The 16,734-nt window shown below is 42.0% G+C and overlaps 1 long non-coding RNA gene across 2 annotated transcripts in view; it reads left to right on the forward strand.

Annotated features, from left to right (window-relative positions):
- LOC109286016 (uncharacterized) overlaps window positions 1-16,734 on the forward strand; it is a 122,696-nt gene that overhangs the window by 86,782 nt on the left and 19,180 nt on the right. For both annotated transcript variants that reach the window (XR_002093942.2, XR_009462717.1), the window contains exons 2-3: window positions 3,065-3,192; window positions 6,166-6,238. This is a non-coding gene — a long non-coding RNA (uncharacterized LOC109286016). The remainder of the gene's footprint in view (window positions 1-3,064; window positions 3,193-6,165; window positions 6,239-16,734) is intronic.

Genomic DNA, 16,734 nt, shown 5'->3' on the forward strand with positions numbered 1-16,734 from the left:
TTCTAATGGAAAGCTATTTTATCAACTGTTTTTGATCGGCTATTGTGAATAGAGTACAGCAAATCTATGTTTACTTTCAAATATTTGCCATGGACTTAGATATAAATCGATAGAAATTGGCACCCCCTCCAGATTATTACTACAGACCCTAAAACAGGTTTTAAAATTGGCTTTCTATGTCTAAGAAGCTACAAATCTATCTAACTGTCTGCCTGTCTGTAAGAATCAGTGTGTTATTTTGCTTTGGGTAATTAATTAACCTAATTAGTTAATGCTTGTGTACTGCTTTGATGACTTAAAGTGCTACATAAATGCTAATTATTATTCCTTTTCTTTCATGATGAGAAAAATTATTTTTCCTTCAAATAGACTTTTAACAAGTGATTTATTGTCTTTTATATTTGTAAGCAGACAGACTAGCTTTATACGAGAAAATAACACAAAAGTCATTGTCTTGGAAAGCAATTCGAACTTCACATGTTTTTGTCTCTGAAACAGTTGAAGAATGATTACAGAAATGTCATTTGCAATCTATACTTTCTTTGTATTTCTTTCCCAGTCTCTCTCTGCTTCTTGTGTTTCCTTCTCCAGTCCTGCTCAGTCAGAAGTAGATCAGGATATGACAATTCAATTCTGAACTTTGCCTAGAGGTTTTAACAATTCCATTGCTTTCTAGGTTGAAACCATTGAATGGGTAGGCTGATGCAGTTCATACATGGCTTTTGACTGTTAAAACAGGCATTCTTGACAGTGGGCGCATCTGACATGAAGTTAGTGTGCCTGAATATGCCTTTGCACCAGAGTTTATTGCTCCTGGGTGCAGCATTTACACGTGCACCTAAAACCACAGCATGTTGAGCCGGGGTGGTGAAGTGCCAGCTGGCAGGGAGTCCGGGGGGTCAGCCTGCTAGCCTGGTGCTGCTCCACCTCAGCTCAGTGTGCTGCAGAAGGGTTGGCAGGGGCACAAGGGTGCTACAGTCCGGAGTTAGCTGGCAGACAGTCCCTGCACTGTAGCACCCGCATGCCCCAGTCAACCCTGGTCACTGTCTACACGTGTATTGTGACACACTAAATAACTGCACCATAGAATAGTACTTGTGTTGGGCAGTACTGACCTACAGTGGAGTTAATTAGGTAACTTCAACTTCAGCTTAATAGCACTTCACGTGTAGATAGTGGGCCCAATAACACTGCGCAATAGTGTGCCAGGCAAAAACTGTGCTAATACACTACTGTGCAGTAGTATTAAGCTACTGCACAGCTAGCATCACTAAAAACCCATGCACCGGCGCTACTGTGCAGTAGCACAAGTTACTGTGCATTGATTTAGTACTTGGTTAACTAAGTACTAAACTTAATGCGCAGTAACCATGGTGCGTTAATGAATGCGTAGATGCTCCCAGTGATGCGTTACTGCAGAGCTAATTAGTCAACAATGCAGTAAGGCACACGTAGATGCACCCAGGTAGCTTATATGGCAGAACTCCTTTCTCTATGTTATTACAATGGCCATGACTCCATCTTCAGAACATAGTATAAAACATAAGGGACATAATATAATATAATTTACAATTACCTTTCCTGCAGTAACTACCCTGAAGTTGAACAATAAGAGGCAAAGAACAAAGCAAGTCTTACTTGGTGTTTTACTAGCCAATGTGGGGAGAAAGCAATTGTCTTTGGCCATGAAGATAGCCATGGTTTATGCTTTCTACCCCCAGCTCCTGAAGGAAGGGTGTGAGTTTGCAAGCTAGAGATTAAGTGTTCACCTCCAAGATCAAGAGGCTGTATAAGGTAGGAAAATATGGAGGCATAATGGCAGACTGGTGCCACTACTGGCAATCTCATCCCTAAACAGATTGAATTAGATATTGTGGGGCAGAGGCCAGCTGACAAGACAGCAAAGACTATGTTGTTAAAGACATAGTTAAACAATAAATCACTGAGTCCAGCTTGTCATATGTATAGTTGTGGCCAAATTTTCAAAACTATCCCCTGAAATAAAACTGACATATGTATCAGATGAACACACAAACTAAGTATGTGTGTGTGCAACTTTAGAAATTGACAGTTGGTAGGGAAGAGAGAGGAAGACGGGGAACCTTAGAATTGAATCCCAGATTTGATCATTTGTCTGGGTGAAAGTAGTGGATATAGCCTGGAATTTTAATCTGATCGGACCAGCATAATTTACATGTAGAAGCACCTGTTTCAGCATATACATTGGACCTTGTGGCCTATTATACATGGCACACTTTACTTTCCACAGTTCTTTCTATGTTTGGCCCCTGCCTTAGGGTGACAGTGACTTAGAAACTTATTCATGTCTCATCAGAGTAAACTAAGGCACAGAATTAATGCATGTGACTATATTTGTAAGAATAGTTTTATGGCCCCATCTATAATTTTGGACAATAAATTCATGAGGCCACCTGCCTTTGGTCAGTATTCTTCAACACTGTTCTCGTGTGATTAGCCCAGGCAAACCAAAACTTTGTGGGAAACATTTTTCTGTTGACTCAAAAATATAACTGTGAAGAAGAAAGAAAAATGCCAGGGATACTTACTGAGAGCCAGCAAGAGCTGGCAAAAGAGAGAGGAGTTCCCTGGGAGCTGTGTTTCTGGAGCAGCTGGTCTGTAAGGCTGGAGTGGCCCTGGAGGGAAGAAGGGGGAGTGAGGCCTTGGATGAGGAGCCGGGAGAAGAGCGTGGGAGAGTTCAGTGCCCTGAGACCCGGGAAGATGGGAGGGACAGCTGCAACGGTGGCATGGGAACTGAGGGAGAAAAAGGGCCAGCCCAAGGTCTATGCCAAGGTGTTGTTTCTTCCTTTTTTTAGTGACATTCTTGTTCCTTTTCTGTTCTGTTGTTTTGCTGTGACTTTGCTTCTGCAAGGTGGCAGAGCATTGAGATAGGCAGTAAAAATAGAAGACAAACCAACTAGCTTAAAAGGGAATATAAAAAGAGTTATGAAGACTGAATTAAAACCCTGAGAACTAGATCAGACCAGGGACATCTGCTCAGGTGGGCTTAGTTTCTTTGCATTATATTATCTTAATTTTTAAACAGTCCTAGAAGTTTCACACTCATGAAAGTTTGAACACAAGGAAGAAGTCCAGTAGTCCTCACTGACTCTGTTCCATCAAGACAGCTATCAAGACACGTGCAAACCTAAGAATGGAAAGAAAAGTTGCCAGGTAAGACTGACAAAAATGAATGGTGACATAATATCTGGGTGGCACTAGGCCAGGGTGTAGGGGAGGTCAGAGCCCAAGAAGGAACCTGTTTTAAGATAACGGTGTCCAGTGGTGCATGTAATTGTCATCTCCCCACTTGATATTGTTCTTAAACATCAAGATGTGGCAGGAGAGAGTAGAGAACACCACCACAACCTACAGGCAAGGGTGTGTTCTATAGATGATAAGGGTTGGAGAAGTACTCAGTCTCGATATCTGTAAGTTTAGCTGAACTTAGACCCTACAATAACACTGTCCCATGACGTGTCAAGGGAACCAGCAACCAAAAAGCTGGGACAAAAGACATATGGGGTTAAATGATATATTTCATTTTGTTTCATGTTTAACCCCTTTCAACCTACTTAAAGTTAGATGTAAATTTTCAAAATACAAAACATGGCTTCCAAGTGAAGAAGCAAAGTGTTTCATTTTGGACATGTTGAAATGTTACATTTCAATTCTTTCAGTGTTTAATGCTTATTCCTAGCTTCAGCCAACATCTTTTCTCACCTCTTCTCCTTGTGATTCCCCCTGGTGGTCCCAGGTTATGGACAGTGTGGCAGTGCACCTTTGGTGCCTGCCACTTTAAGGGCTGGAGCAGGCAGCCGCCAGGTGCCTGACTGAGGCAGTCATTTTCAAATGAAGGTCAGCCAGGCAGAGACAACAGTTAGCTGCTTGTAGCCGAGGGAGCAGCACCATCTGGCTCCCTTGCAGTGTGGAATATTCTGGAGGTAAGGGGGATGCTTGGAGGCTCCTGGTCCTGTGCATGACCTAAAATTGCACCCTGCCAGGGAAAGAAGGCCAGGTGGGATTGCCAGTGGCATGGCAGCCCCACTCAAATACCAGGACCGCTCACCTCCCTGGTGAAAGGTGGCACAGCTACAGCTACCTGAGCCCCAGGGGGTGTAAAACCCCAGAAAAGGAGTGGGGCCAGGCACGGTTGCAGCCACCTGAACCCACAAGGGTGAAAGACCTCAGAAGCCCCAGGGAGGATATAGTTGTGTAGCCTCAAAGAGGGGGTGCTAGTGAAGGCCCTGACAAGGGTTGAGTAGAGTTGAGGGTTGGCGTGAAGAGCAGCCCAGGGGGATGTGCTGAGTAGGGCTGTAGGATGGCCAGAAGGGCAGCACATGGGCCATCCCCCATGAGATTGAGTTGTAGGGTGTGAGAAGCCCAGTGAGGGGCTAGGGCAGAGTTAGCCCTCCTTTTGGTGAATCAGCTGGCCACTACCCAGGTGAGGGTAATGGGAGAGGCCCAAAAGACTGCATGTCACCACCTGAGGCATGACTTGGATAAGCCTCATGGCCTATGGGGCCGCTCAAGAGAGCAGGGCAGAGTGAAGGGGGCACAGTATCATGCGGTGGCCAAGAGACCCTGTGAGAGAGGGTGAAGTGCAAGTGTCCCCATTGAGAGGGGGGTGGTATGAGTGTGTGACTAAATGAGGCCTGATGAAGGAGTGAGTTGACCTGGTTTTAGGCCGGGAGCATAATGACATACTGGATACCATCTGCAAGGCATGGGCCACAGTGTGGGGATGGTACAGAGCTGTGGATAGTGCCCCCTGGCATTGGGGCATGTAATGGGCAGCCTCCCGCATTTACCACCAGTTCATTGTTACAGCAAAGTTATGGCAGGTGAGACTGGGTAGATTGCCCCATAGAGAGACAGGCCGGCCAACTTGAGTCTCAGCCCCGAGCTTGCCCCCGTCACAGCTGGGCATTACAATGCAGTGGGGGGAATTTACAGTGTACTAAAACACGAGAAGGGGAGTACAATCATTATAGCTCTGAGGAGCCCAGTGATTGATAATGTGACCTCTCTCCCCTGCTGTCAATGATCAGCTGGCAGCTGCTGAAAAGCCACCTGATGGGGGTGGCAGGGACAAAGAGAACTGCTCTCCTGCCACCCCTGGTAGTGTCACTGCCAGAGCTTCAGCTCTTACCAGGGCCTGCAATGGCTCACCCTATCCCTAACCTACTCCCCTGTCCCGACCCACTCCACTGAACGGTGGGATACACTTATGGTCAGGTAAGGGAATTCCTGCTGCCCCCTGAGCAAGACTCCAGGACTCCAGGACTGTCCAGGACTGCTCAAGAGGCACAGCCTCAATCTGCGCTGCTCTTGCACAGCACCGGGGATTTCCAGGCAGTCCAAAGGGCTGCAGGAAAGGGTGGCACATGACTTCCTGTAGCTCACTTCTAGGCACAGAGCCAGCCACGTTCCCTGCCTCCCATCCTCTCTTCCTCCCTCCGCTTTGGAGTAGTGGGGGGGGAGAGTGGAGGACCGGGGGATACCAGAGAGCCTTGTGACCCCTCTGCGACCCCTCATCACAGAAAAGGTGTTACATGTAGCTCTAGAAAAAAAAAAGCAAAGAAGCTGTTTGAAATTGCTAGCAGGTTGTGGAGAAAATGCTAGGTTTCTTCTACCACAAACTACTTGAACACCTGTACATTTGTGGTTATGCCATAAAAAAGGCATTTTTCAGGATGCAAGCATAACAGCTGTCCTCAGCCCCAGTCTGGCACTTCTGTTTTAAGAGACAGCGCTCCACATTATCAGACTCACCTCACTTCTGGATGGAAGGGTTGGGAAAAGCTGCATAAGATGATCCTTTGAGTTTGAGTTTTGTCCACAGGAAGGAATGATCAGGACCAATGAATTTAACAAGCAGTTATTGTATCGTACTGAAGGCACTGAGATTTCCATGAGCCCTGTTGATCATTAATCATATACTATTTAATTTAAATATTTGCAATGCATCCTATGCTTTGTTTCACAGAAGGATTTTTTTTTCTTAATTAAAGCTGTGCCAAATAAACCATAGCCGTGATTCAAAGAAGAAATAAAATGTCAGGTTTATTATTTACTGTCCTTCAGCGTTGAGAGCCTTAGCATCAAAGTGTCGGAGAGATTTTTTCACTAGCTTTTCTTTTTCAGGATATTAAAGAGCACTTTCAAGTTAAACTTCTAACAAGACTATGTGAAAAGGAAACTCTGCCGTGCATCCTAGGTGAGTGGACCAAAGGGATTGTGAGGCTTCCAATTTAGCTCCTCTGCTCTAAAAGAACAAAAGTCAAATCTTGTAATCAGAGTGAATTATGGTTCCATTCCCAAACCACATTTCACCAGATACACAAGACACCCATGTTTATACTTGCTACTAGTGTTTGGTGGGATGAATGTTCCTTTAGCCTTTGTTTGCTTATGTGAGGCTTAAGGCTTATGCAAAAATTGGCACCTAAGTATAAAATAGTTTCCTGCACAGCAATCGCTTAAGGTTTTGAAGAAAGGTCAGCTTTTAGGCTTTACTTTAATTGTTGCTCTTGTAATCCCAAGATGCTGAATGCTTTTTTTATTGCAGACATGGGCTGGGTAGGCAAGACTTTTTTTTTCTTTTTTTAAAAGCCCCACTAAATACAGCGGTAAGCTTCTGAATGTTTTCACAAGACACCTCCGGGAATGTGAAGCTACAGTAGCTTTTAGCCACTTTGGCTTTGTGAAAATTTGGTATTGTAAAGCCTTTCTCTAGCTATTGAGGTTGAGGATCTCACTGTTGTGGATTAGTATTACAATGGAGCAGAGTTACTGCTGGGGATCTCTTTTGGGGAAGGACGGGGGGGTCTGTAACACAGTTTCTTAAACTATATGGGACAGTGGGGAGTTTAAATTTCAGTTCTGAAGTTCAATAAAACAGTTAGATAAAAGTTCCAGGTAACGTTAAATCTTAACTACCTGATCCTCTTGTTTTGCAACTTGCCTTGGTTTTCTGAGGCAAATGTCAAGGATACAAAGTCTTTTTTCCCCCTTCTTTGTCCCTTAAAATACTGAAGCTCTTCCTGAACTATACAGTGGTTTACATAAAACCTTATCCCTACAGCATTTAGCCACAGCATTAAGAAAGGACTTTTATGAGTGGATTAATGCCAGTGGAGTTACAGTGTGTGGCAGTCTTCACTGTAAAACAAGCTTTCAAGGATGATTTTATTCTAAGATTTTATATGCTGGTGACTCAGCATTATAAAGTCATTCCAGCACCCATCCCCTCTCCTCTCCTTTAGAGCAAAATTCCTCTAAGAAGTGGCTGTTCTATCTGAACACATGATCATTGAAGATAGGTTACATTTCCTGCTAACACCCTCGCTCCTTAAAAATTCATTGATAGACCTCAGCAGAAGAATGTTTTGCATACTGTGCCATTCCCTTATTAAACACGAATAATTCTATTTATGGTCTTCAACAGATATTTTTCATGGGTGATAATGTTGTCACATCCCCACTGATTCTTTACTTAGGTCCAACTTTCAGTGATTTCATTTCCTCATTATATTTACTTGTTAGTTTTCTAAGGAAGTTAACCTATTTGAATATTTAACTGCAGATTTACATGTAGGGCTCAATCTTGCAAGCGGAACTGACTTGTATGGTGCTACAAAGGGGTCCCCCCAAAAAAGGTGAACCTCCAAGGTCCCTAGCAACCTATTTCCTTTTGAGAGTGGAGCCACTATTAAAGTTAGAATGTACCGAGAGTAGTCGCATGTTACGGGTTAATGCTGTTTCTTGCCTGTACCGCTCTGACTCGTCACTAGACAGCTGACAAACAGCCATACCATAGGGACGGCTCTGCATCCAGGGATTCTGGAGGCCTGCAAACTGTTTGTTTTATCTACCTGGAGCAGACTGAAATCACCCAAACACGAGCTAGGTAGCATTGCCCCAAGTTAACCCTTACCTAAAGTGGCATACATTTGAGAAACTCAGGCCACCTCCAGATGAGCACGGCCACACAGTATGTGGCACTGCAGACCCATCTGTGGCACCACACATTGCACATTCAGGCATCACCCACCTTTAGACAGGTTAAAGGGGCATGAGTGCTAAGTAGTCACCCTTTGAAAATCATGGGCCTTTTAAGTTGATTCAAAGTCAGTGCCTAAAAATGGAGCCATCAAAAATCATTAGTCCTTTTTTAAAGTGTAGGTACTTGATTTTAAACATAAATTCAGTTGCATCATTTTTCTTAAAAGAAAAAAGAAAAGATTTATACATGACTGTAATGGGGAAGTGGGGTGGGGCGGAAGGTTATGCCCCACATGCTGCTTTTACCCAAGGTGCAGAACTGCCCTCCCTGTTATGTCTGTGTGCAACCCTCAAAGGGATGTATTCAGTTGTCCTCTTGCTCATGCAAAGCCCAGAGATACTTACAGATGCCCATTCCACCTGTGCATCTTACTGCCGTATCAGGGCTGCAGTCAGCACTTACTGGGTGAAGGTATCCATTACCTTATAGCACTGTGTATATGCAAAACTCTGAAGCTAATGGATATTAATCTGGAAAAAAGTATCTATTTCAGGCTTATGCTAGATGAAATTCACAGGGGTGGCTGAGAGTAGCTCATCACAGACCTATAAATAATGTATTACACTTTTTACGAATAGTGAGATAGTGCTGGCTGAATTAATCCTCTCATTTCTTTATATATTTCAAAAAAACCCTAGTTTCCCTTCAGATCTTAGTCTTCCTATAGTGTACCAGGTATTTGAGCAAAGTCAGTGATTTTTCTTCCTGTCTTCTTTAGAAAACAATACTTGTGGGTTCTTTCTCTTTGACTTAAACACATTCATTCTTCCTAAAGCTTTTAAAAGAACCAGAGCTTTCAAGATCAAAGATATTCATACAGCACCTGTACTAACACTATTTTCAATTGCTATTGACCATTCTTTGTGATATTGTTTTATGCAGGTGCTTTTGCAGTTAGATATTTAGAATTTAAAGGAATACAGAAAGTATGTATGCTGAGCATCTGTACATCTTTATATCGCGCTTAATGCAGAGCTTATCAGATAATGAAAAAAACATATCTAAGTATAATCACATCATATCCCTTTCATTTGTGGGTTCATACTATTTAAGAATATTCCGATGACTGCTGCAGGAATCACAAAAACCATTACAAATCCTGTGTTTTTGCAAAAATTTAGTAATGAATATATGTGTATAAAATAACTTGAACAGGAAGTGCATTGTCTACTTGCTGTTCATCATTTTCTTGTTACTGCTGTGTAAAAAAAAGTTTCAGTTGCCCAGTCAAAAAGCAGGCATAATTTCATGTGGCTAAGGTAACCAATCATGTACAGCATACAGAGTGAATTGTGAATAGTTAAAGGGAACCATTCATAAGGAACAAATAGGCTTAACATTTTTTATACAAACTTTTTGGGAAACGCATGTAAATTTAAAATCAGAAATCAGTATCAGTTCACAAATAATCCATGAATCCCTAAGGGAGGATAAACCTGTAGTAGCTATTGTTCACAACAACTCAAACCATCTATATTTATAAGTATGCTGAATTTAAAATTTTCCTCATATCCTGCTGACAAAGAAACTGCCCTTTTAGAATTGCTAATAACAAACCATACCAATTTCAAGAGCTAACAGCATAAAGAAAAATATACGTTTTGGAGTGAATGCCCAATGAAATCAATGGCAGTCTTTTCACTGATTGCAGGAGTTAGACAAGGACTTTAACAAAATAAATGTAGCTTCTCAACCAAAATGAAACCTGGATTTTTAAAAAAAAATAGTTATTTTAAATAGATGGCACATTTATTTATCTGAAAAAAATAATGATGCAGTTTCACTATGGTAACATTGGAGTTAAAATGTCTGGTTAGTTTTTTAATGGGCAATGTTATTGTAGGCCATATGTACATCTAGGACAAAAATCCTTTAATGGGGAAAGGGAGAAAAGGGGGCTTTCTAGTCCTAGATGAAGGGCCCTGGTACTCTGGTGATGGGAGCTGTATGCAGATCTATAGTGAACGGTGCACTCACACCAATGTGCCAGAAAGGGACTTCAGTATACACCTGTGAAAAAAGTAAAAAAGGATCATTAGAGAATGGTGTGATGTGATGAGAGTTTCAAAGGGTCTGATTTCATGCTTCTTGTTGCTGATGTTGCTGCAAGCAGGTACTTCACAAGCTGAAGTAACCTGAACTTGTCCTGGCTTTCATTCAACTGTAATGGATTTTTTTTAAATTATAATTACAATTTTTGGACTTAGTGAGCAGTCCTACACTGTGTCTTGACATGTTGTGTCACTTCTTACTTCCTAGGAACTGAAATCAGAGTAGGAACATTAGTGAGTGTAAAGCTAGCTTCAGTTACTGTAATAACTGCTATAGATGAGAGGGGAAAAAGGATTCTATCATGGAAAACCCTGTGGATGTTGTTCTAAAAGCTGAATGTATAAAACCCTGACACTAGAGCTACACAAGTTCCTCCAACAGGGGGCAGGAGCAGCATTTACAGCATTCCCTTGACAAATATGTTACCCTCCCCCCACTTAACTCTCCTATCTCCCAGTATTTCAGAATACAAACCTTTGTCTCTATGAAATAAACTGTAAGAACCAGCCAAGCAACTTCACAAATGCTACAACACCTACACTACACTGCAAATTGCAAAATGTGTCAAAAGTCTAGATGCAAATAGTCTTCCTGACGACAGCCTCCAGTGGGGAAAATACAGACCACAGAGTGGATGGAAATCCAGAGGTTATTTTTGGCAGCCATTATTGTTCACTGTGAGTTATTGTTTTAATAAGAGATGAGGGATAGGAGTGTGGGGGTGTGAGAAAAGACAGAAAGATGGCAGTGCTGTGTAGTAACCTGCCACCAGCTCAGAAATGGACAGCACTGACAAAGGGATCAAACGCAACATGCCACACTATCCTGTGTGAGTCAGACCCACCTCCACCAGCTAGCCAAAGCGTCGTTTCTTGCACTTGTATAGTGCTTGATGAACCAATGAATGCATCGAATTGCATGCAAGTTGAAAGGTGAAAAAAAGAGTGCTGTATACATCCCTTGTAGGACAAGATAAGTTTATAGTAGCTGATAAGATCTCACCTGAAATACCCAAACTCTTTGTACTTCAAAAAAGGCCTGTTTAGCTAATGGGGACACACAGTGCTATGAAGATCACTGTAACGTGACCACAGCAGCAAGCACTCACATGGGGGAAACTAAGAATACTCTACTAGCAGCCTTTCAGGGTTTGATTCCATCATGGTGGGTGGTACGCATAATATATCCGCGTGTTCCAGTTCCTAACAAGGCTGAAATCTTTTCCAAAGTATTGATAGAGCATAGCAACACACACCACCATAATAGCTGCTTTATGAACTCTCCTTCAAAAGCCAGAGACATAAAGCTATCATAGTTTCATAGTAGCTAGGGTCAGGAGGGACCTGAACAGATCATCTAGCCTGACTCCCTGCCACAGGCAGGAATGAATGCTGGGTTCACAAGACCCCAGACAGGTGATCGTCCAACCCCCTCTTGAATTTGCCCAAGGTAGGGGCGAGGACCACTTCCCTGGGATGTTGGTTCCAGATTTTGGCCACCCTAACTGTAAAATGACGAATGACGAATAGGTCCAAGGAGGTGATACTTCCCCTCTATCGGGCGCTGGTCAGACCGCAGTTGGAGTACTGTGTGCAATTCTGGGCGCTGCACTTCAAGAAGGATGTGGATAACCTGGAGAGGGTCCAGAGAAGGGCCACTCGTATGGTTAAGGGCCTACAGACCAAGCCCTACGAGGAGAGACTAGAGAAACTGGACCTTTTCAGTCTCCGCAAGAGAAGGTTGAGAGGCGACCTTGTGGCTGCCTGTAAGTTCATCACGGGGGCACAGAAGGGAATTGGTGAGTATTTATTCACCAAGGCGCCCCCGGGAGTTACAAGAAACAATGGCCACAAGCTAGCAGAGAGCAGATTTAGATTGGACATTAGGAAGAACTTCTTCACAGTTCGAGTGGCCAAGGTCTGGAACGGGCTCCCAAGGGAGGTGGTGCTCTCCCCTACCCTGGGGGTCTTCAAGAGGAGGTTAGATGAGTATCTAGCTGGGGTCATCTAGACCCAGCACTCTTTTCTGCTTATGCAGGGGGGTCAGACTCGATGATCTATTGCGGTCTCTTCCGACCCTAACATCTATGAATCTATGAATATATGAAAATATTGCCTTCTGATCTCCAACCTAAACCTATTCTCCATCAGCTTATGATCAGCTTATCAGTAGTGTTTAACTGAAATGAACCAGGGCTCACGTTGTCTCTGAACCCATTGGCTCACTGTAGAACTAGAAGCTACCATGGAGCTTGACAGTAAAGCTAAGATGGAGGAAGAAACCCAAATTTGGTAAAATTCTGGAAGAAAAATGTCCACTTTGAAAAGAAAACAAAAATATTTTGGTGAAAAAACTATGTCTTCATTCAAGCAGTTCAGGTTTTTTAATTTGTTAAAAAAAATAAGGAAATGCTGACATTAAATGTCATTTGAAACTGAAAAATGTTTTGCTTTGCAAATGTTGAAGGTGGTTCTGACAAATTTTTCATGGAATTTGAATCTTTTTTGACGTTTTCATGAAATGTTTTCGTGATACCTAATCTGCATTTTTTTTCACTGAAAAAGATGTACTTGTGTGAAAAATTTCTTCTAGTTGTAGCTGGCGTCCAAAGTTTTGAGTTATTCAGATCCAGAATGTTGGTTCCGAGCCATCTGGACTGGCCCCGAGCTCAGAAGTTCTACCCATTGGCCTTCATATTAAACCTATTTGAACCAGAGATTCTGTTCTTATCAAAACACTTACTGAATGAACTGAAATAGAGAAGCGGCAGAGGGTTTGAAGGTATCAATTAGCTTTTCAGACTTGAATAATGGTAGCAGCAGGAACATCTATCAAAACTTATTTGTGTATAATGGAACTGTTCTTCCTAACACATTATACGCAGCTAAAGCTTATTGTTCAAACTGCAAACATTCAGGTTTGCCATACAGAGTAAAGGGGCATTTCTTGTACAATATTTTAATTCTCATCAATTATGTAACGTAGCATCCACAAGTACTCTAGATCTTGGGCCAACTCCCACAGGTTTTTCACTGGTGTTCCATTCATTTTGGTGGCCCAAAGTGCCTCTCTGAGATGCCAAAGGATTTCCAACCCCCTGTTTTTTGATTGTCAACCTCCTTCCTCACTTTGCTTTTGAACTAATAAAAGGGAAATAGACACATGCACTCATAGTGTTATAAATTGCTGCAAGAGTTGTGCAGAACATTGTGACTTATTTGCAGAGCTGCAAACTAAGTCTCATCCTCAGCACTAAGAGGGGTTACAGGCCCCACAGATATTGAGTCACTGCAGATAGGCTTAGCCTGGAAGTTGTGTCACAAGCAGCTCTCAAAAGAACTTAGGGAATCATAGGTGTAAGTCCTCTTTCACATCTTTGCTAGAGTTCAGATGTGAGCAATACTTACCGTAATGGACCAGAAAACTAATGCAGCTAGCCTGGGGCTTGAGCATATAACCAAGCATAGACTAGTAACTGGATGAGATTTTCATGGTTTAATATTTTGTAGGGAAATTTTCAGTGAAGTGCAATACAATGAGCAAGGCGAAATCAGAATAAAGTTTCACCCTTACCCAAAAGTATTTAAGCCTCACCCTTACCATTATTTGAATGCAGGCTATTTGTTTTTTTAATACAGCATGTCCAACATGCAGCGGCTGTATTGACATGGCCTCTTGTGTACTGCCTATCTTGTAAATCTGTGTGGGAGTAGATCTTATGAAATAGTCCCTGTCTCTTAACATGTGTGGGAGCATCTGAAAGAGGAGTACAATAATAGAAATAATAAGTGCATTGCAACTCTCTAGTACCTCGTCCAAAGATTCCAGGGTGTGTTAGTAAAGTGCGGTAGCATAGTTTCAGGTCCATGAAGTAGATGATATAGCCCTCCTCTTTTGGATGAGATAAGATAAAAAATAAAAATTAACCACCATTTTTAGCATGATCATAGACTGAGTGCTTCATTTGGGAGGTACCCAACCTAAGATACCTCACGTTTGGCTTTCAGATGTGCTGAAAATCTACAACTTCATTTGCCGATCGTACAAGCAGCAGGAACTCTGCATTTTCTAAAAATTGGGCCTAAGGGCTCTTAAGCTGAGCATACCCCTAATGGAGGTATGGAAAGCAGGTGTACCTATTTTAAATTGACAGCTGCCGTGAGTTATCCCGTGCATGACAAGTTTGTGACAAAAGCCAGTCATAGATCCTAAATCTCCCAGATGTTTTCACAAGGCTGCATCTGCTCCATACAAAATCTGATTGAAATGGGGATGCATTTCTGTATCTGCAATTAGCAATACCTATTGGTGTTAAACAAAGGCAATGCTTTTGCTTGGAAAGATACACTGACCTGTATATTGCTTTATTTCAAAGTAGGACATAGATGGCCAAAGCACACGTGATCTTAGAGAATTCTGAATAGCTTTGCCTGGATCCCAGATGTATTTTGCGAGCACTACTTTCCTAGCACTCCCTAGAAATGATGAGGGAGGGGTACTTGGTAGGTTAATTAAACAAGGCCTAGACTCCATCTGACCCTTCTGAATACACAAGTGTGGGGAAGACACACAAACCTTTCCTCACCAAAGTGTGTCCCTTCTGCATTCCTGTGTCTAGGGACTAATCTCTGCCACTACATTCCAGCGTGGTTAAGGAGCTGGGTCCTTGTCCTGTTTTCTTCTCTGCACTAAACAGAACATGTGTCTGGATATATCGAAGATGGCATGCAGTTCCTAGAGCTGGCCCAAATTTTTAACATTGAAAGTTTTCCTTCCAAATGATCTTTAAATCGGAAATGCTTTTTCTAACTAAGAAAATGTCCATTTGAATCTAAAAAAGCCCCCTCAGGAAACTTCAGTTTTCACTTTGTTTCATTTCTAAGCAAAATATAACTTTTTGTTTCAGTTTAAATGATGTTAAAATCAGCTTTTTTCCCATTAAGAATGAAACAAAACCACATGAATCAAAATGTTGATTTTTATTTTCTTTTGCCTTAAAATGGTGTTCTGCTTGTTTCTAAGTCAATTTTGAAAAATAATCAGTTTCAAATCAATTCAAAAAGTCTTGTGGAGAAACGGATATTTTTAAAGAAGTAAAAGGGTTTTTTTTATCTCATTCAAAACCTGTGATAGGCAAAAAAAAAAAAAATGTTATGACCTGCTCTTACAGTATCCTCCCAGGTGATGGGCAGAAATGAGGACACTCATCTCTAATTGAAGGCTTCAACCGCAGAAGCCGCAAGCAAAGTGTCAGAATTACACATTATCAGCCAATAAATTTGGCTTTATATTATTTATTGTGCTTTTTTTTTTTTGTATTTGTTGCTTGTTTCTCCTTGTTATAGTAATAATAACTGTTTCAGCCTCCTGTTTCTGTCAGTGGAGGGTGAGGCTCTTGGCTTCCTCAATGCTCAGTGCTAGCCTTGCTCCAAGCATCTGCTGACTTTCAAATCACTGGCTGCATCTACATGAGACTCTGACTGCACAGTCATTACTGCACAGTCATTTAGTACATGTATAAAGTACTAAATGTAGCAAGTACTAAATGGCTGCTCAGTAACCCAAGTTACTGTGCAGTAGTGCCAACGAACAGCATTTTTTTGATGCTGACTGTGCGGTAGCCCAAGACTACTGCGCAGTAGTGCTGGGTCATGGGTTCTGCCACGTGACGCTACTGAGCAGCAGTCTCAGGCTACTGGGCAGTCGGTTTCTGATGAAGACACAGCCACTGAGTTGAATTACTTAAATTGCTGTAGCATATTGAGTGGGGTTTTGCAATAATCCTGTTTTTTCAGTAACAATAGTGTATATCAACTCCAGTCAAATCTGTGTTAATACCCTAAAATACTGCCATGTTATCTCAGAGTTTGTCAGTCAGTCGAGATATGGAAAATACTTTGTCATTTATATATTGCTTGCTAAGATAGGAAGGAGAAATGCAAATATTTTGGCAGGGCAAGTATGCCCAGGAAATATCCACTTTGATTAGAACTGGTGGACGTGCCAGCTTAGTTCATGGGACACGCCAGCTTAGTTCATGGGAAATAAAAATAATATAAAAAAACTCCAACAACTATTTTTAAGAGATTTCCAGACCTAAGAATATTTAGATAGGGATTCAGATAGGGATGAACTGAAACTTTCAGGAAAAAAACAGTGTCAAGAAACTAGACCACAGGATTGGAAGTCTATGAAGAGTTATGAATGTTGGCTAAGATTTAAGTTCTTGCCCCAGCCCATTCTGTGGCCCCAGTGAAGTTTTCTGTTACAAGATCTGATGCCTGGGTGGGAAGCAGAAAGTCTATTGGCAATGGAAAAGAGGACAACAACAGGAAACATAGGGAGAAGGCCATGTGCCCCATATTTTGCCCTCTCATGGTTGCCTTTTTGGTTTCCCCAGTGGACTACTGGTACTCTTGACAGATTTCCTGAGCTTCCCCAAAGTAGACAATTAGGTGACAGCTCACAGCAGCCTCTTGCTGCCCACAGGCTCTGTTGTTAATAATGTTCCTTTCACGGCAATAAGATAACCATACATTAATTATTCTGATAATTATCAATTAGTTGACTTCGTTCTATTGCCAGCAATCAGCTTA

Source organism: Alligator mississippiensis, chromosome 5 (assembly GCF_030867095.1).
Source record: "Alligator mississippiensis isolate rAllMis1 chromosome 5, rAllMis1, whole genome shotgun sequence".
Taxonomy (NCBI): Eukaryota; Metazoa; Chordata; order Crocodylia; family Alligatoridae; genus Alligator; species Alligator mississippiensis.